The 20,624-nt window shown below is 37.1% G+C and overlaps 1 protein-coding gene across 13 annotated transcripts in view; it reads left to right on the top strand.

Annotated features, from left to right (window-relative positions):
- The window catches only part of LOC5567355 (sodium channel protein para), a 479,280-nt gene that overhangs the window by 97,810 nt on the left and 360,846 nt on the right, over window positions 1–20,624 (top strand). For all 13 annotated transcript variants that reach the window (XM_021852350.1, XM_021852351.1, XM_021852343.1 and 10 more), the window contains exon 3: window positions 19,329–19,430. The gene's annotated coding sequence lies outside the window, so the exon portion shown is untranslated. The remainder of the gene's footprint in view (window positions 1–19,328; window positions 19,431–20,624) is intronic.

Here is a 20,624-nt window from a genome sequence, read left to right as displayed (position 1 = left end):
TGTAGAACACCAACTGTTCTTTGCCAGCATAAATGGCGATGATTGGCACAAATGCATCCTGTGTGGTGGTGACCTTACAAGAGAAAATGTGTTGCTTTTTCCTTTGTTTCAAGTTTCACTCAAATAACTTAGAGTTGGGGATTGGAGTTGATGGAGGTCACGAAGTGGGCGCTTGTGGTGGCAGCACGCTAATGGTAATGCAAGTGCCCAGTGCATTAGCATATGTATCAACACGAAATGAATGGACGTAAGCTAAATGGAGATTGTGTATGTATTGTGAAGAAGCTAATTTGGGAACAGAAAGAGTGCAACAAAAGTGGGAAGGATTTGCTCTGATTTGTGAGAAAGCTGGTTGTGGTTTGGCGAGTTAATTTTTGATAGCAATAACGATGGAGCACGTGGAACAGAGAAATTCATAATTAAATGTTGTTTATGTGCAAAGGCTGGAACTCTTAGTAATGATTTGTGTATAACTAGATTTGTTTTCTGTCACGTATTCATAAAACTTTGTGATGAGCAAACCTAGTGAGTTTGTTTCGATGTATCTTCGGTGTGTAAGAACCCTCTCATCGTGACAACATATCTACTTGACGGTTTCAAATGAAGAACTCTTGGTTTATGTGGGAATATTATAAGTTAAGTTTTGGAAGCATCAAAATATATCTCCAATTTTGCAAGTATGAAGAAAAAATGTCTAAACTTTTTAGTAATCTGCTACAGTCTTCGTACTTTGGCGGAGAGGCTTTTTGAAGATTTTTGACATCCCTGAGGTAACTCAGGTAAATCAGATGTGAAAATGTTGTATAATTTTTAACCAAAATGCTGCCTTCAGGAACACCAACTCTTACAGGAAGTTTGTCAGACTTGGAGTTCTGATAATTAGCCTGAAGTGTACGATTTGACAGATAACTTTGGATTATTCTCAGAATGTATGTTGGAAAATTAAAGTTTATAATTTAACAATCAAGCTTTCACGCCAAACACCATCGAATGCTTTTTCTATGTCTAAAAGAGCAAGGCCAGTAGAATAGCCTTCAGATTTGTTGGATTGAATCAAATTTGTTACCACTCATCAAGGTCGAATGTCCGTGTCCGAATCCGAACTGTTCGTTGGCAAAAAATGAATTTCCTTCGATGTTGATGAGGATATCATTTGTATTCCAGTCGGCTCGTAAATGATTGAAATGGGGAATCGGTTCATGGGATATTGGAAATGAAACACGGACACGATCAGAATCAAAGTCAGCGTGAGTAACCAGTTGGCTACAAAGGTGACTAGAGTCGGTTATGACCTGGGAGGCAGATCTGATGGAAATCCCTAGGTTTTATTTGTTGTGTACCTTCGATCTTTTCGGACAAACATAGGAATTAAAATAGGACATTACTTTTGAATAAGCATGAAATAGCTTCTCAATCGATTTTTGACACCTCTAATGGAATGCAAAAATATGTGACAGTGACAGTTCGTGATAGCAGTAGCGTTGGGCAAATTTGTCTATAACATCGATGTTGCTGAATCGATTCACATCGAATCGTTTGAATCGATGTTTTTGAATCCATTCGAATCGAATACGAATTTAAATTTATGAAGTTTGAGATGAGAGCAAAAGCATTTCAATATCCTCCACATCCTTAAAATAAAATAGTTTTGAAATTTAATATAACAGTTTTACTACCTTGGGGACTCAGATAGCCGTAGCGGTAAACGCGCAGCTATTCAGCAAGACCAAGCTGAGGGTCGTGGGTTCGAATCCCGCTGGTCGAGGATCTTTTCGGGTTGGAAATTTTCTCGACTTCCCAGGGCATAGAGTATCTTCGTATTTGCCACACGATATACGCATGCAAAAATGGTCATTGGCATAGTAAGCTCTCAGTTAATAACTGTGGAAGTGCTCATAAGAACACTAAGCTGAGAAGCAGGCTCTGTCCCAGTGAGGACGTAATGCCAGAAAGAAGAAGAACTACCTTAAAGCAAGTTTAAAATTTGGTTTCTTTTTCACCAGCTCGTTGAGGAATATTCATCAAGTTCAACCAAATGAATCGAATCAAAAAATTGAATAAAGAAAATCGATTCAGCTGATTTCACATGCCCCAAACATCGATTCAAAAATCGATTAATCGGAATGAAAACATCGATTTTGGGAATATCGATTTAAAATCGCCCAACGCTAGACAGCAGAATCTCGGCTCACCTTGACGTACATAAATTTCGTGTCAGTTTCTCCCTCCCAGGCAGGCCCGGATTTAGGGTGGTGCCAAGGGCAAATGTCCACCCCCCCTTAAGGGGGCCCCAATATATTCTCTTTAGACATTTGAACATATACTTCAAACGTTTTTCTTAACAAAATATGTGAATCTTTGGTTTGGTTAATGATTATCCTTCAATATATTACAAGAAAACATGAATGTTGAACCAAAACCTCCAAATTCTTCTCTAATTAGTTTAAAAAAATATTGGCATTAAAAATGCGTTTATAGGCTGGATCTTGAAAAACACGGCCAAACCTGTAATGCATTGCTCAATTCAAAGAGTTTATTGGGTTTGTATCAGAACTTTAAAATTTAAACATATTTGCAATGTGTGAAGTGTAAGGGAAATTCTTTTGTGATGCAATAGTCAGTATTTTTAAATACTGAGTTCTGTTTGATCTTTTGACTTTGATGCTTGCTCCTGCGGGAGCGGGTGACGAGGGCAGGATCAAACATGTCGCGCGTCGGTCGAGTGAAGTGAAAAAGTGCCGCCATCGGTTAGTTCCGTTTGATCTTTCGACCTTGACGCTTGCTCCTGCAGGAGCGGGTGACGAGGGCAAGATCAAACATGTCGCGCGTCGGTCGAGTGAAATGAAAAAGCGCCGCGGATCGTTAGTAGTGTTTGATCTATTGATCGAGTCGCTTGCTTTTGCGTGGGCGTGGGAACACTTGTTCGGTGTACAATGCGTTTATCGAATTATATCGCGAATCCTATTAAGCGTGATTATATCGTGGATCGCATCACCAATCATTGGTGACTCCCAGATCTTTACCTTATCCCACTAACCCAATATCCTTTCCATGACAACTGTGGAGATGCAGAGGTATACTCGGTCTCTAGTAACAACGATTGTCTAACTAACATTCCTTCCCTTCCCCGATGACCGTAAGGACGTGGCTGGCGCCGTTATTGACTTTTAAAATATGAGCTCTCGATTTGTGCACATTGAAGAATGGTAAGCTAATCCCAAGCCCCATTCATAAATTCCCTGTGCAACTTCGATTGTTCTGGTCAATCACGGAGTGGCAACTACGAATTGTACGGTCATCTATGCTCATGCTCATGCTCAATAGTCAGTATTTTTAAATACTTTTCTATTCTGTATGCCATAGTTGATGAAGTTTTATTTGAATTCAGTATAGGCTTAGCTTTACTGCAGTAAAGGCTTGACTTTGAATAATATCCATAGAATACACAGTACTGGCAAGTAAAAAGTACATAAAGGCCGATGTTCATACAAAATGTTCAAGTTTAGGAAACTGTATAGCAGCTTCTAACGTACCAATTGATTTGAAATTTGAATTGCATCTCATAAATAACTTGAAATTTGATTTATGGGAAATTAATCAAATTCTATTCAAGAGCTTGGAAGATAATTAATACAAATACAATTTTGAAAAAAAAAATACAAAATTTTTAATTGGAATACTTTTGAAATGTGAATACTTTGAAGAAGGCATGCTTCTACAAATTTGATCACTCATATGAAATTCAAATCTTTGTTTTCAAAATATCTCAGTATCAGAATTTGGACATTTCTGTCTAAATAGGCTAATTTTAAGAACTTAGACGCTTTTGATTAGAATTTGATGGATTATTCACAGATCTAATTTGAAGTTACTTCCAACATTCAGTTCAAATTTCAGGTAAATCAGTTTGTTAAAAACAGAGATGTGTGTCTCCATACTTGACAATTTTGTATGAAATTCAGCTTTTGTGTACCTTATACTTGCCAGTACTGTAAATATTTTTTTGCGATTCGGTTGCAAATCGATCAACTTTTCATTGAAAAGTTCATCAACAAACCGGCCTACTTTTCCTACCGAAACAAACATTGCTGAAAAGTGCTACTATTCAGCACTCTTTTCGGTGCTGAAAAGTAGCTCTTTTCAGTACCGTTTTTGTAGGCGTCAACCGAACAACCCAGTCTATTCATGTCATTTGTGCTTATTCTGCGCGGCTTGTGGGTCGAGACAAGGTGACGTAAGGCGACAAATCAAATGGGAGCGAGTTGACACCTCACCGACTTGTCTCGCCTTATATGCCGCACAGAATAAACACAATTGAATCTGATTCTAGGGTTTATTCTACGACTTGCGTATGTGAGAATTCTCGGTGTTGGATAGCGAGGTTACAATTCTCGACTCGAGTGAAGTGACTTTCCATTTGATTTCCAGGGCGAGTCACTTCACTCGAGTCTATGTCCGTTGTGCGATCTGGTTCCTACACAGGCTGGCGATTCTGATGTAGTATCGGATCGTCCAGCATTTGTAGTCAGCTACTATATGTGCTGTCTTACTTGTTCTTTCCTCCAATAGAGAATATAGAACTGCATGATACAGATAGGAGCGAGAAAATTTGTGACATTCTTTAGTACTACTGTATCATAGCCTACGTGATTGTAAAATGCTGAATACGTAGTTTCACGCATGGCTGTATGCCCATGTGGGTTCTCTTGAAATGTTTGTCTGTGCTTTTAGAGTTCATTCAGCTGAAATGGCATTTTTCGAAAAAGCAAAAAATGTTGTATGCAACTCGTTGCAAAACTCGTTTTTTTCAGCACTCGTTGTATTTATACAACTCGGTGAGCTTCGTTGGATAAATGTACAACTCGTGCTGAAAAAATCATAATTTTGCAACTTGTTGCATAAATAACTATTTTGCAATCAGAGACAAACTGGATGTAGAATTAATAATTAGACAAGAATAGAATTAAAAACAAACTTTGAAGAAAAACGGCTTTGAAGATTTTTAGCAATTTTTCACTCCATACAGATTATATAGAAGGCAAAAACCGAACCAATCTTTTATTAATTGTTTTATGTTTTCTCATTGAACGGTAAATCAACTAAAACACTATTGGAAGAATCTATGACAAAAGGTAGAAAGGACAGAAGTTCCAAAGACAAAAGGGCGTAAGGACTGAAGATCGAAGAACAAACAGAAGGGAAAAAAGGTCGAAACTATTTTATTCGAAGAAGGAAACAATCCCACCGAACAAATCGTTTTCAACCTTTTGTCCATTCCACGTTTTGTCTTTCGACCTGTTGTCCTTTCGACGTTTTGTTTTTCGACATTTTGTCCATAAACCGTATTTGGGCCATTCATATCTTTGAACCGACCAACGCAAATTCAATACGCTGGTTTGTGGTATACCAAAACGTGCTTTTTTTTATAAAAAGGCACCCTTTATGAGAACTGACCCGAGTCCCTCGAGGCCCAAATCCGGCACTGCTCCTAGGTTAAGACCAAATCAATCGTTGAAGGGTACCTAGAAGAGGAAAAACAAGTAGGGCTATCAGAGTATGGGGCTCTGCACAAAAATCAATGCCTCTCTATTACTTTTCCATGAAATTAGTAAACAACAAGGCCAGTAAACGTCAAAATCCCATACAAAATCAAAACAGTGCAGAGGCACATAGGGGATTGAACGCCGTGGTTAAGTTATTTCTAAGTGCTTGACGTTTCGTGGCCTTGTTGTTTATGGATATCGAAATATGGAGAGTGAATATGCATGCAGATTGAAGGGACCGAAAAAATCATCGACATAGGGAGAGATATCGAGATGTAGAACATCGAGATGTGGAGAGTCGACTGTATCTCGGAATAAAGATGAAAAATTATTGTTTTCAAGAAAGAACCCCTGCAGATTTCCAAATTTATCAACTACTTGATTAGAGCTTCTCCAAAGGACCCTGCAAAATCCCGTTTGTTGTACAAGGATCTCTTTAAATATGGAGCGGTTTTCTCGGGGAAAAATTCCTTGACAAAACATTCCATTCTTCCCTGAATTCGTGTATTATGTCCAATATGAATTTCCCGGGGATCCTTGTAGTAATAGGGTAACGACTATTTCCTTCGTTCTTAAACGCTAACAGTTGGCGCCAGCAGCAAAAAGTACAGACAACAGCCTTACGAACATTCAGTTTTTCTTACTGGCCGCCGAGCGGCGACACTCATGTTTGTATTCCACTCAATGATCGCGCTACGCTGGATTCTCAAAGTTCCATCACAAGCGCATCGAAGAATGGTAGTTGAGAACTGTCAAAACGTATGGAAAATAATGAAAAACGTAAATCACTAGCAATTAGAAAACTAAATTGAAAAAGTAGTGAATAAAAATCTAGCGTAATGTGAATACATAACTTGTTGTGTTTAGTTCATCTTCCGTGGTGCTTTCTTTACTATACTTTCTTTACAGGATTTCGTTTTTACTCTACCACTGAAAAAGAGCTTTAATAATTTGCCTTTTCAGTTTTGAATATCGCTCTGTCGTTTTCAAGGATTTCTATGGATATTCCTATTTTTCTCTAGCAATACTTCCATTGGTTCATCAATCAATTCCTTCAGATGTTGCTCCAGAGATTCTTTCCCGATTGCCAAGGATTTTTTCCAGACATTTGTTGAATAATTCTCACATGTATTTTTTCATAAATTACATGAAAGATAACCTCAGAGTTTCCTTCTGAAATTGCTTCAGAGATACCTCAAGCAATTCGTCTAGGTATTCTTTCAGGAAATCCTCCGAAGATTAATTCAGGAATTTCACTAGGGATACTTGTACATCTAACGTTAGGGATTGTTTAAGAAATTCATCCAGAAAATCTTCTTGGAGTTCAACCGCGGATTCATGTATAGAATTTTTAAGGAATTTTCCATGATTTCTTCCAAGAATGCCCATTACGTATTCCTGCATGGATGCTCCTCGAGATTTCTTCAAACATTTTATCAAGGATTCCTTCAGAAATGTCGCTAAGGTTTCCTTTTTGAAATTTCTTAGAGATTCTTTCAATAACTTTTCAAGAGATTTCGTCAATATTCCAAATAGATTAACTCACGTATTTTCCTGGACATTCATCCAGAAGATTTCTTAGGGATTACTTGAGGAATGTCCTCAAATGGCTAGTTAAAGAATTTCCCTCAGGGATTACTTGATCAATTCCGTATAAGATTCCTTCATGAATTCCCCCTAGCTTTCTTCAGTAGTTCCTCCAAGGATATCTACAGAATCCCTTAAACATAAATCCTGCAATAACTATCCGGGAATTTCTACAGGAATCTCACCAGTTTTTCTTTAGTCATACTTCCAATGATCTCTTAAGGAATACTTCCAAGCATTCTTTTCGGAAATTCCTCAAGGATATCTTCAGAATTTTTTACAAAGATTCCCACAGAAATGCTTCTAGGGATACCATTTGGTATTCACTCATGATTTTTTTTTCAGAAATACCTTCAGGAGTTCTTCTAGCGATATATTGGAATACCTCAATGCAATCTCTCAGGAATTCCTGCAAAAATTGTTTCTAAAATAGCTAATTGTAATTTGGAAGTCTTTCAGCTAATTCTTCAAGAATTTTCTTATTATTTTATTCGTAAATACTTCCAGGGATACTTGCAGGGCTTCTCCCAGGGATTTCTTTAGAATTTTCTTCAGAAAAAAAAAACAAATTCCATGAATTTGGAACTTTATTTGTTCTATTGGGGAAGCTCTGCTTACTCTTAATAACTTTATCGAAGACAGAAATTTCCTGTTTCATTATTTTTTCGAGATTTTCTTCAGTTACAGAATGAAGTTTAAATTTTGAGATATGCTGAGATTCGTTGTGGATGAATTTGAAATTAGGGTCACTATTTTCTACCTCGTTGAGATTCCGAGATTCCCACCGAAAGTGATGTTGTACATACTGCAGCGTAGTGGTAGAGCACTGTCCTGTACAACTCTCCCGAAGACAGTACCCTCCTAACTTGTCGGCCGCAAAGCCAGATCCGGATGAACCAACTATCAACAAGCGGGGATGGGCAAATCTTGTGGACAGTCATGATCCGGCCGGTTCTCATCCATGGTTCCATAAAATTTTGCATAAAAGGTCGATGCTCCACGAACACGAGCAGAAAATCAGAACCGTAAACTACAAGGCCACGAAACGTAAAATACTTAGAAATTTTTATCTTGCACCCACGGTGTGCAATCCCCTATTGTATTGAGAAATATACTGTGAAAATAGTGAGCCTCGTTGGATAAATGTAAAAAGTAATCAATTTGAAACTGTTTGCCTCAATAACTATTTTGATTGTATATTTGGATCATAAGTTTCCCAGTTGATGGGAAAATAATTTAAAAAAGAGTGTGAGCATTAAAGTTGTCGCATGGTGAAGTGAAAAAATGATTAAAAAAAACTCACAGCCTACACTACACCTCTCGTGGCTGACTCATGCGGTTGCTTTTAAGTTGAATATTATTATCCGTAAGCAGTATATTTCTAGACTACGTTGTTGCCATATTGTTTTTTCTTGTCGTTTACCTGAAAGCTGCGTAGCTTAGTTTAGACCCCTACCCCCTATCGTCACACATCGTCACACGGTGTGCTCAAACACACATATTATCGAACTTGCATGAACCTCCGATCTTTTTTCACTAAAAGTTAGCCTTGGTAGTCAAAAAAAGCTTGCGGCATATTAAAAAATCTTTCATCGGCAAAAATTTGGAAAAAGTCGATTTTTGAATTTTTGCTTTTCCTTATATTTGGGTTTATAGGAGAATATTAGAGTTACACTAATTTTAATGAATTTTCAACGGTTAACGACCAATTTGACATACATTGAACACGAATGAATTATCAGATGTTTCAAATTGAGCTTCATTTCCTACGTACACTGATACAATATGACCAGCCCATGGTGGTATGCCGTATTGATTATAATAAAAAATCACTATTCTTTTATGGATAGCTAGCTATTCTTTCCATTCTCACGCAGGTGTCAAAGAAGTCGTGGTTCAAAGGGATGAACATGAGTCACGCCTCTATCAAGATAATGTGTTGGCTGATGTCCGTAGTGGTTGGACTTTAGTTGGTCTTTAGGCTCGCATCTCTATCGAATAGGGCTCGCAGATAATAATCGATGTGGTTGTGGAGCTAGTTACCAAGACATCAACCATGTTGTCTGCTACTGTCCCGAATACGGAATTGCCAGATCAAATCTATGTATATCTCTCAGGGCCTGAGGAAAACCAGACAAGGAAGACATTAGAGATGTGTCGGGTAGACTGGACTTTGACTACATGTTACTTGTTTACAAGTACCCGTTTGTTTGTACCGTTACAGGTTATCGTCATATCCACTCTGCGTTGATCAGCACCAATAACGCCACTACAATATGCTGCTGTTGAAGATCAACGAGTAAACCCAAAATTCCCATCCCTTACAAAAATGATTGTAATCCTTAACCTCGACCAAACCGCGAGTTTTACGGTTCCCCAAAACTAACCTAGATAATAACAAGCAAATATGATTTTGTAAAATAAATCAATAGAATCCGGCTTCGTAATGCCTCAGAGCGCTTGAGCCTGCTAAATAAATAATAAGATAAAAAAAGCTAGCTATTCATGCGAACGCTATGTATTCTTCATTCTGGAAAAACGTTCCAACTTAGACAGAGGCTGTGAGCTTATTCTTTTTTTTTCTATCAGGTTGTTCCATACCTAAGAAGTTGATCATAATAGCTGAATCAAATCAGTACTTGTATATTGACGTATGCGGCAGAGTTTTCCAATGGATCATTAAAATAACCAAAACGGCCGCTATGGAAATCATAGATAGCGCCACCGTAGCCTTGTGTGTTTGACAGAACAGCAATGCTGTCACAATGTTAAATCCCATATACAGTGGCGCCTTTGTTTTGATACGGTGATCACTTGCAAAAACTACCTTAAATGATCCATTAGAATAGGAAATCTAATGCATGGATACACGAAGCAAATCGTTCCAATGTAATCCCGCACTTTTATTTACGACTTCGAACTCATGGAGGCGTAAATATCTTCCTCTATTTTTCATTCTTTCAAAATAATTGTGAATAACAAGGCTAGTAGGAATGAAACTGACATACAAAATCAAAACAGAGCTATATATTTGTATATCTATTTATTCTTATGGCTGTAATTGTTTAATTTTATTGACATTTCTACTATCTTAAGAAAGCTTCATGTCTTATAATAATTTCCAGTGATTCCAATTATTCAGCACTCGACACTGAAGAAGTCTGTAAGTCGCAGACGAAATAGGCCTATCTGTCAAGATAAGAAACATATTAGAGTTTAAAGGTATTTGCTCGCCTTACTAGTAATTTTTAGTATCTTATATTTTTCTTTTACAAAAGTGAAGTGAAGTGTGAAAGTTCAATTAATAGTTTTTCTGCCCAACCTTTTCGATTCTTTTTCGACATGATCGTATTATAACTGATTATATAAATTTTAAATAAACACTTTGCTAGCGATGCAGGCAAAAATCAATTCAGCCCACGGACTGCACCAATTTCTTGACTCATCTACATCACTAGCGAAGAGTTTGATATGATGTCGATTTTTTATACATGGATTAATCAGATATAATGCCAAGCTTTCATTGAAGTTAATAACTTCTCTGGTCGGAATATTATTGCGAACGCATCAACCAATTATGTCTGAAATTAACCAAAAAGGTTAGGCAGGCCTGGATTAGATTGATGAGTTGTAGTGTGTTAACTTTAAATTGATATAAGGTTATGCCAAAAAGTAAAGTCGTTACAAAACGGCATACTACCATAGGCTGGTCATATTGCGTGAGTGCAGGTAGAAATGATGCTCAATTTGAAACATCTGATAATTCATTCGTGTTAAAGATATGTCGGAATGGTCTTTAACCGTTAAAAATTAATCAATATTAGTGTAGGGTAACCAATATATTTTGGACCCCTATATATTTTGGACCCCCTTAGCCATTTTCCTGCAAATTTCCCTGTTTAAATCGAAAGACCAACTCAATTTTCATATCATTTGGAAAGATAGGACTATTCCGCACTTGCATCAGCCGTTTGTACAAAGAAAATGTGTTTATTTTATCTGAAATTAATTTAATTTAATCGGTGCATCCATGCAACCGTTACAACACGTTACACACAGAAATTGAAGCCGTCAGAAATTTTTCAAATGTAAACAAAAACTTTTTTCAAATTTCTGGACAAAAAGCGTAAAATTTGTTCGGTTTTCCATTGTCGATCGATTGATTAGACTATTGGCAAGCATATTATACATACAGTGTCATGGACTTTGTCGCCAAACGATAAAAAAATGACGGGGGTCCAAAATATATACTTTGAGGGTCCAAAATGTATTGGTGTGTCCAAAATAATGAAAAACAGTGCTTCTCATTTCAATTATTTTCGACGTTTTATGGATCCTGCAAGACCGTTTGGGCATTTTTATCTCGTAGAGGAAGTTTTTCTCTACATTTTGACATGTTCTTTGACTTGGTTACGCTGTGCAATTAATTAATTGGGACACAAAACTAAAATCACTTCCTTAGGGGGTCCAAAATACGACCGTTACCCTATCTCTGATTTTCTCCTATAAACCCTTATATGGGGAAAGGGCAAAAGTACAAAAATCGTTTTTTTATTTTTTTTTATTTTTGCCGATGAAAGATTTTTTAATATGGCGCAAGCTTTTTTTGTCTACCAAGGCTAACTTTTAGTGAAAAAAGATCGGAGGTTCATGCAAGTTCGATAATATGTGTGTTTCAGCACACCGTGCGTCACAAATTGTCAAACACCCTCTACCCCCTTCAAAGCTACGTCATTAATGGACGGTCCCTTAGCTAATTTCTTAGCCGGGTGAATCTTTTCGATTGTTTTCATTTGATTCAGTAGATCCTACAGCGCAGTATGTTAAAAAAAAAACAATTGAAATTCGTACACTCGTCCAAAGAGAAAGTCAATAAAGAGAAATCATTCACTGTATAATACTGTGCATTGCGCGATTATTTATCACGACGGCGATCTTGAAAACTTCTTAAAATGCTTGTAGATCGCCGCAGGTACTTCAAATCGTTTTGGCGTAAATAACAATCAGACTTGAGGGGGGCCACGGCCCCTTCTCATGAGAAATAAAAGTCGTAAAGGATTTAGATAGCTTAACAATGCTTGTTTCGACAATATTTGTGAACCGATTATAGTAGCGCACTTTCATATAGAGGTAGATCAAAACCTAAAAATCGTCCAAAACCGACTGATCAACTTTCTTAGATACCAAATGTCACTTTTATGGAAAAATAGTAAAAAATTATTTAAAAATCTATGTTTTCGTTTTATATTGTCAAGATGACGTATTCAATCCAATCTTATAGATCTCGAATAGAATACAAGGATTCAAAAGCAGCTAAAATAATCAGGATTTACCTCTCCAATTCGATTTGAACTAGATGTTTGCAAAGTTATAAAACAAGATAAACATTTAATTTTTTTGTAAGAGTTAGAAACTTTAAAACCTAAGGCTGCTTGGCTACCATCAAGTTTTTTTGTATTCAAATAAAGCTGTCGTCAGCAAATTCGTTCGATAACAGTTGTTTGAAGAAAACAGGATGGAAAGTATTGTGCTCATGGATTTATTAATATCTAATCATAGTAAGGCAAAGCAAAAGTTCGACCTTGGTGGTATAATCAAAATTTTTATAAAAACAATAGCAGTTGAAAATACCATACAGTGAACATTCAACATATTTGCTTCAACACTTTTCCGACAGACATACTTTATATAAACTTATGTTTACAGATAAATACACTCTAATTTTTCATCAAAAAATTGCTCAAAGCCCAAAAAACCGTTTTTCGCAAAACTAGGGTAGATGTACCAATAGTGGAGGTACTAAGCACGATTGAACTTCATTTAAGAACCTAAATTCAAAAAGCGCAATTATTGTACATGTTAATATTGTAACAGGAAGTAACGACCATTGACTTAATGAGAAAAATGATTTCATCGCAGTAATCCATGGCATGTTAGTGAAAAATGATACCTCCACTATTGGTACACTGTTCCTTTAGTTGCGGTATATTTTTGAATTGTGTTCCTATAGTTGCGGTATCGGTGGGTTTCTTATGGGATCCTCCAGTATAGAAACACTTTACCGCAACTATTGGTACAAGTAAGAAAAGTTTTAGCAATTTTAGTGATATTTCATCAGTTTTAAAGTAATTTGAACGCTCTTTTCAACTATTCCGTATATCAACAAGCCAATACGTCGATTGGCAGTGTCGGTTCTGTGACTAATGTAATAAAATCAGTGAAAACGATACTACCGCAACTATAGGAACACCCACAACTAAGGGAACACTTACCCTAGGTGAAAATGTGAAATGTTGGTGAATTTTTCCGCACGATCAGGTAAATTTCGCTAAACTTGAAGATAATATCTGGTACCCCCGTTGGTTTGATCACTTTTAATCTGAACATTTTTTAATCTGTCCCCGCTAATTTGTACATCGTTCAGATGAAAACTAATACACTTCAAAGCATCCTTGTGATGCATAAAAACGCCCTTACATAAAAAACCAAAGAAGATTTTATCCTTATTTATTTCCATGAATTTCCATGAAAGTTTGATAAAAAATTAAGATGTTTACGTCAAAAAACAACAAATAGCCATTATTTTTCCAAATCTCAATCGATTCTTATGATATTTGTAGTGAAAGTCTCTTACTTGAACACTATGGCATTTATAAGCATTGATTTGATTTGAGCTAGAAACCCTAAAGATTCGATATCTTATCATTAATCTAGAAACAAGTTTTATTTATTTTTCTTACAAATAATGCAACGTCTTCTAATTACAGAAATTTTACATGAATGCATATATTTATAACGAAAAAACATCTCTGAACCGAATTGATGTGGTGACGGACCTGGTGTAGAACACACGTCGAGGACCTGGAATCGAATCCCATTCTGGAGGTTGACACTTATGACTCAAAAAGTTTTAGTGGCGACTTTATTTGGAAGGGAAGTGAAGCTGTTGGTTTCGAAATGAACTAGCACAGGTTTAAAAATCTCGTTAACAAAGACAAACAAAAATAATTGATGTAATGTCCATATAAACTACGTAAGACGCCAAGAAAAATGAAAAAAAAAATGAAAAAAATGAAAAAAATGAAAGTGAAAAATTCCACTATACTTGCGGTGGATTTTAGGGTAGATAAACACTTGTCTTTGCACTACATACTAATCGGGGGGAACTTTAACAATATGGGGGGCTGTTCTCACTAGGGAGGCACAACTTGTTTGTTCGAGGTGTCAAATAAAAGAGAGCCTCTTTGGGCTTGTTTATTTTAGTTATATATTCGACCAGTGTTGTCAGTTTCTGCTGAATGTTTGATGGGGTGCTGAATACACTCTCAAATATTTTTACACAAATATACCATTCCGATATACATCAGAGATTATCAAACTGCATGTTGAATATATACTTTCAAAATTTATGGATGATCATTGTTTAGAATACAATAGCAATACGTAGATCTAAAACGTCTCATGTTTACTGACAAACCCTTTTTGGTTATCTATTTTCTCGATGATGAAAATCACCGGACCACGTTTTGCAATTGGCTGAATTCGCATGATCCATTTATAGAAAACCAAACGGTTAAGCTATTGAGTATTGTTCTTGGTATGATTACCAAATTAATAACAAACTTCGACATTCGAGGATTCGAGGATCAATTATTTTCTTGAGGAAAAAAATTAGCAGTACTTTGCTGTTGAAAAGAAAAGTAAGCACCTATCTTGATGATGTGGGAAATTACTTGTCTAAAACGGTTGAGAAAATCATTTTTTTTACGTTGGATAACGTCTTACGGCAATACACTGGGGTACAATCTCGAAAAGTGATTAGATTTTGACTGTTAATAACATACTAACGCCCGGGTAGATTTTCGAGACTCTTGCACTAATCGATTGAAAATCTTTCTACTCCAATAATGAAAACTATTGATTTTCATGACAAAGCTATTGATAAATGGGTAAATATCGAGGCATGTATTATTTTCCATAGAAAAGCACATTTGTCTTGCTGTTATAAGGTTTTGACGTTTTGAAGTTTACATGTATCGTAATTTCGGGAGAAATTGATCATTTTTCACGGTTTTTCTTGTCTGTTTTCAATAATGTTGAAAATGTCAAACAATTGTCACAATATACCAACATTATTAGATTTTAATAATGTACATTACACATAATTATCAATCGATTCGGGACACTTTCGAGGTTATGGGTGTACCACTGTAATCGATTCACAAATATTATCAAAACAAGCATTCGGAAGATTTGTAAATCCTTGACAATCCAACACCTCCTATGCTAAGGGGCCGTGCCCAAGCAACCAAAAGTTCGGATTTTACTTGAGAAGTGAACTCGGAAGTTCACATCAGGTTCGAATTTTGTTCCATGGAACTTTACTGCTGATTAAAAGAAGATACAATTTCAAACAGAACTTAATTCTCAAAAAAGATTCGTATATATTTGTTAAATACTTTAAAGTGCATATAAAGTCGCATACTTTCTTCCAAAACAACTTCAAAGTTCAAATCAGGTTTACGAAGAACCCGTTCAAAACTTGAATACAGAGTTCATTGAAGGTACTAACCGTACTCAAGTTGAACTTCTCTCCGACTTGAAAATAGAAATATAGTTCGAAATAAGATTTCACAGTAACTTGATACGGATCGAACTGAACTTGCTGTGAACTTCAAGCAACTGGTTCACTTAACTTGCAAACCATACCTGTTGTAAACTTCTTTTAAACTTGGAAATTATTTATAATCCGGAAAAATAATTGAATCAATCAGACTAAAAGTTAACGTAGTTCACCACTCAACATTTCCACTGTTTCACAAAATCACAGTAAGTATTGATTGAACGAATGCACTTCCTAGCACGATTACTTCCTTGAACGAATACACTTCGAATAACATAATGTCACTGTACTTAACGTCTGTACTTAATGTCACGAGCCATCGAACATATTCATCGATTAACTAGGTTTTCACTTTATCACTTACCTTGCTTCTATAAATGTCCATTCCTTTCAATAAATTCATTTTGTGCGGGAGAATGACAGCACTGCTCCTAGCAGAGTCGAGTGCAACAACTTTATCTGCGTCATATATTCTATTGCCTCGAATGTTCTCGTCCTAATTGGCACTGTTGATTTCGGCCTCAAAGCTGATAATCTCTGAAGAGCTCAGCAATTTGTCTCACTTTCATATGAGCTTGAATTTTCCATATTTTAGACACTTATTTCAATGAAAATAGGACACCTGCGAAAACAAAACAATCTGAGAAATGTCAAACCACGCAAGTCCAAAAGAAGTTTCTAGTGCACTTGTTTGAACTTTAAAGTGTCTTTTAAGTTCTATGTGAACTTCGAAGAGAAGTTGAAGTTCACAACAAGTTTTGAAATGGAAACATTGAAGCACATACATAAGAAATCAAGACATTGCGTTATTTCTCTAGCAACAGCACAACACGTATGTGGAGCAGCGGTACGTACTACAGATTCAACGATGACGACTTGAGTTCGAGTCTTGTAGCAGACATTAAAAAACAAACAATCATTGTAGCTAAACATTCTCCAAATGACTAGTCATAAAAAAACCTCTGATCAAAAAATGTGACACAGCACAGAAAAGAGTGTTTAGAGAGAAAAAGTGTTTTATTTTCACATTTTTGTTATCCTAATTGGAGTTTCTATTTGAGCTGAATTACATTCTTTACAGCAGCTTAAAGAAACGTTTTGTGAACTTAAGTTCGGATAATTACTTAAAAAGTGCGCTGTATAGAACGCTTTCCATGATCCTTCGATGAGCTGAATAAGCCTAAACATGCTCTTTTGTCCGAACTTTTGGTTGCTTGGGTGGCCTCTCCGAAGTCTGATGGCTATTTACGCCTATGTTGATACTGCATAATTGCCTGCGTAAACTATTATCAATACACTGCACAATTTCTAACAAGTTCTATAAGTATAGTATTGATATACTAAAGTCAAAAGGTCAGGATATTATTCTACTAGACATCAATGAGTTTTGCGGTAATAACCGTTTCTGAAAAATACAAATAGGATTCATCATCAATTTTCTCACAGATAAAAAACTCCAAACAAAATAAGGGAGATATGACTTTTATGACAGATAAAAATATCATAAAATTTGCATACAGCTAATTGGGTCCTAAAATTTTTAATGAAATCTTGTTTTTATTCAATAACACGAAAGAGCATTTTACTGCAACTAGTTTAGCAATATTTCCCGCTCAAATAACGGCTATATCATGTTTAAACTTTAATTTAAAAATTGGGTCCATAAATGAACCTTGACACTTAAGATCATGTTTGACGTTCGCTTAGTCGACAAAAACACCACAGGGGTTTTAGTTTTACCACTGGGGTTGTTCCTATCTGACATTTCGGAAGGGACACGGAAAACAAAATACACCCAAAATTTGAGTTTAAGCCAAGGAGTGTGACAAAATCTAAAAATATGTTTTTTGGACTCAAACCAACGGAAAACATTAGAAAATTGAGTAAACATGTGTTATTGGCCTAAACTTAAGCGTTTGGCATTAAAATTGGGACAGGGCCTTAGAACCCTATTACAAGCAATTACAACAATGTTGCAATGCCTGCTCTGAGTGCGCCTTTCATCGTTTTCTGCTCTATAGCAGCATATTGCTTCCATTAAAAATGCATCGGGATTCGATAAAGTGCCCTCGGAGGAGTCGTGTTTTTCGTCGTTTTCTTCGTTCCACGAAATCAGTCCGAAGTCTATTCCATGGAATCACATTTCCATTATAGCTTCTAATTAGCTGTTACAGTGGACATCAATGTGAAAACACTGCCTCCCAGATGCCATCAGCTAAAACAAGGCTCACTCTGCAATTATAACCTTCTACAGACGCGAGTTCTCTCTCTCTCACTCTCCGGTGCCTAGGGGCGTTTGAGGTCTGATGGCCTGCTAGGTATTACTATTATTGTCCCAATTCCGCTTCAGACATAGTGTCGACAACGACGAATTCGGTCCAGACCGTCGTCTGCCGTCGATTCCGTCCCTCAGCCGCCAACCTGTCCACCGGATTCGGAATTGACCGTTCGGATGATGAAGACCCTGGACAGCAGTGCGCATGTTTTAACTGACGTCACGCTACTACAACGGCAAGGATTGGAAAATATTGCGGAATGTGTCGCCTTGGAAACAACAAATGACAGCCCGTGCATACACAATTGGTGGAGCCTGGTGTTTTTGCTGCTGGAAATAAAGCATAATTTGTTGATAAAAGTTTTCCTGGTGTCCTCTTTCCCGCACCTTGCCGGAAAATTCCGAAGAACTTTCGCAAACAGCTGAACTGCAGCAGGCATCGGTACTGGGAATGGATGGGGCTCGCAGCAGAATGTTCTTCTTGATTGTTTTCAGCTTGCACAACAACCACCTCGCGTGGACTATGAAGCTTTGGCCAGGAATGACGACTTTGGTGAACTTTCTAGTTCGCTCTTGGTCGAAGAAACTTCCTATTATTGCTGCCGGTTTACTTTCATTCGAAGGGGGTCTTCAAGCGCAAACGCTGTTGTTGTAGCAGTATTTCATCGTGAAATTGCATCCAGTATTCAGCTCACATAAGCGATGCACTTTTACGTCATTCCTGTTTGATCTGAACTTGCTTACAGCATCCTTGTTTGTCGCGCATTGCCTCTAATGTTATCGTCGATATAAGTAATCAGATCCCTTTGAGGTCATAACAACTTTCCGTGCTGGGAGTGGAATCAAATCGTGAACTTATCTTGATATCGATCAGAACGCATCCTAATCGTTAAAATTTTGTCAACTCGAAAAGAGTTACCTATGCCAATTCTGTTGCGGGTACATATAATTTCCATTCCACCTCTTTTCCAATAGAGAATCCCCGAAATGTAGCTGTTTCTGGTGACATGTCTGCCTTCCAGGCAGGTGAATTCAATTCACCTGTAAAATTTTTTTACTTCTACGGCAAATATAAGGTAACACATTGTTGATAAAATTTGAATAATAGCCTTATTTGGTTTTACAAAATTAGTACTTGATTATTTCAGTCAGCTCGGGTTCTCACTCGTTTTCCCATTTCTGTCGCTTGTAATCCAATTGTGACTCCCCCCCCTTTCTTACATGTAATGCGATGATTCCGATGCTGTAATGTGATCATACTAACCTGTTGTTTGTTTGGCTTTTCTCTTCCTTGTTACAGATTCATCATCACCATAGTGGATAGGCGAAGATAGATGCGTCATTTTCGACATGGCGCCGTGTATATTACTGTGATCTGTGGCACGAGATTCATGAGCCCCATGTAAGTATAATGATGCGTGCTGCTGTTTACTTTGTTGTGCGGGAGAATCCAATAGCTAGTAACTTTTCGATTGAGAAAGCATACACCTGATCGAGTTGGTTAAATGATTAAATTATAGATTTAATTTATCAAGCAACAGCATTCGTCTTGTGAGGTTGTACGCTATTTCAAGCAATGTGTTCATTTGTTTTTGAAAATTTATTCATACAAATAATACCGAATTAGTCCTTATTTATCCATGTTGAACATTTGACCGATTATCAGGAATTGAAATTTGTCTGAGATTGAACGACAGTTCTGCTTGAAGCCTTCTCGAATCTTAAAGCGAAGCTTTGCTAGCTTGAAAGATGTAACTTTTCCTCAAATCTTCAAAATTTTCATAGTTACACAAACATTCTTGCTACCAGCTGGTTAATATTACTTAAGTTTTGTTAAACCAAATATTTTCTATGTTTTATGAAGAAGTTCTCATTAGAATTCTAAGCCAAGAAGCAGGCTCTATCCCAGTTGCCATGTAAATCCAAGAACAAGAAGAATTACTGAAAAACTGCAATTTGTTCAAGATGTTGCTGAAAACGCTTCTGCTAACGACGAGGTCATCGTGTTGCGATTTCTTGGCGGTCATCCGGGAATGGTTTTCTATATCCAGATCCCCAGCGTTCAACCCTGCATCCGGCTGCAACAACTCTCATCGACGGTTATAGTACAGCTACTCTTACTCAAATCAACAGTGTGACCAACGAAAACAATCGGATTTTAGATCTTTGCTTTGTCAGTTCGATCGAAGTGGCTCCACCGGTTTATTGCGCCCTCGCCCCGTTAGTGAAGTCAACCATCCACCATACCCCTCTTGTTATTTCCGTCGAAAATCAATTGATTTGCGAGTTTACTATCGCTCCCAGGGCTGTTCACTATGAGTGCTCAAAAGCCGATTACCTCGGTATTGCTAATCTGCTTTCTAGCCTGGATTGGGTTACTATTCTTGACACCGAAGATGTGGATGCAGCAGTGGAAACTTTCTCGAATGTGCTCTCCTACGTTATCGATCGACATGTTCCGAAACAGGTTTTTCAGGACAAAACGGGTATCCCTTGGATGACCAACGGGCTTCGGCGACTGAAAACTACGAAACGAGCCGCCTTACAATACACCAAGCATCGCACTCCTCAGCTAAAATGCCGGTACCTCAGATTG

This window comes from Aedes aegypti, chromosome 3, assembly GCF_002204515.2.
Source record: "Aedes aegypti strain LVP_AGWG chromosome 3, AaegL5.0 Primary Assembly, whole genome shotgun sequence".
In the NCBI taxonomy this organism is placed as follows: domain Eukaryota; kingdom Metazoa; phylum Arthropoda; class Insecta; order Diptera; family Culicidae; genus Aedes; species Aedes aegypti.
This window is presented reverse-complemented; position numbering and strand designations above follow the sequence as displayed.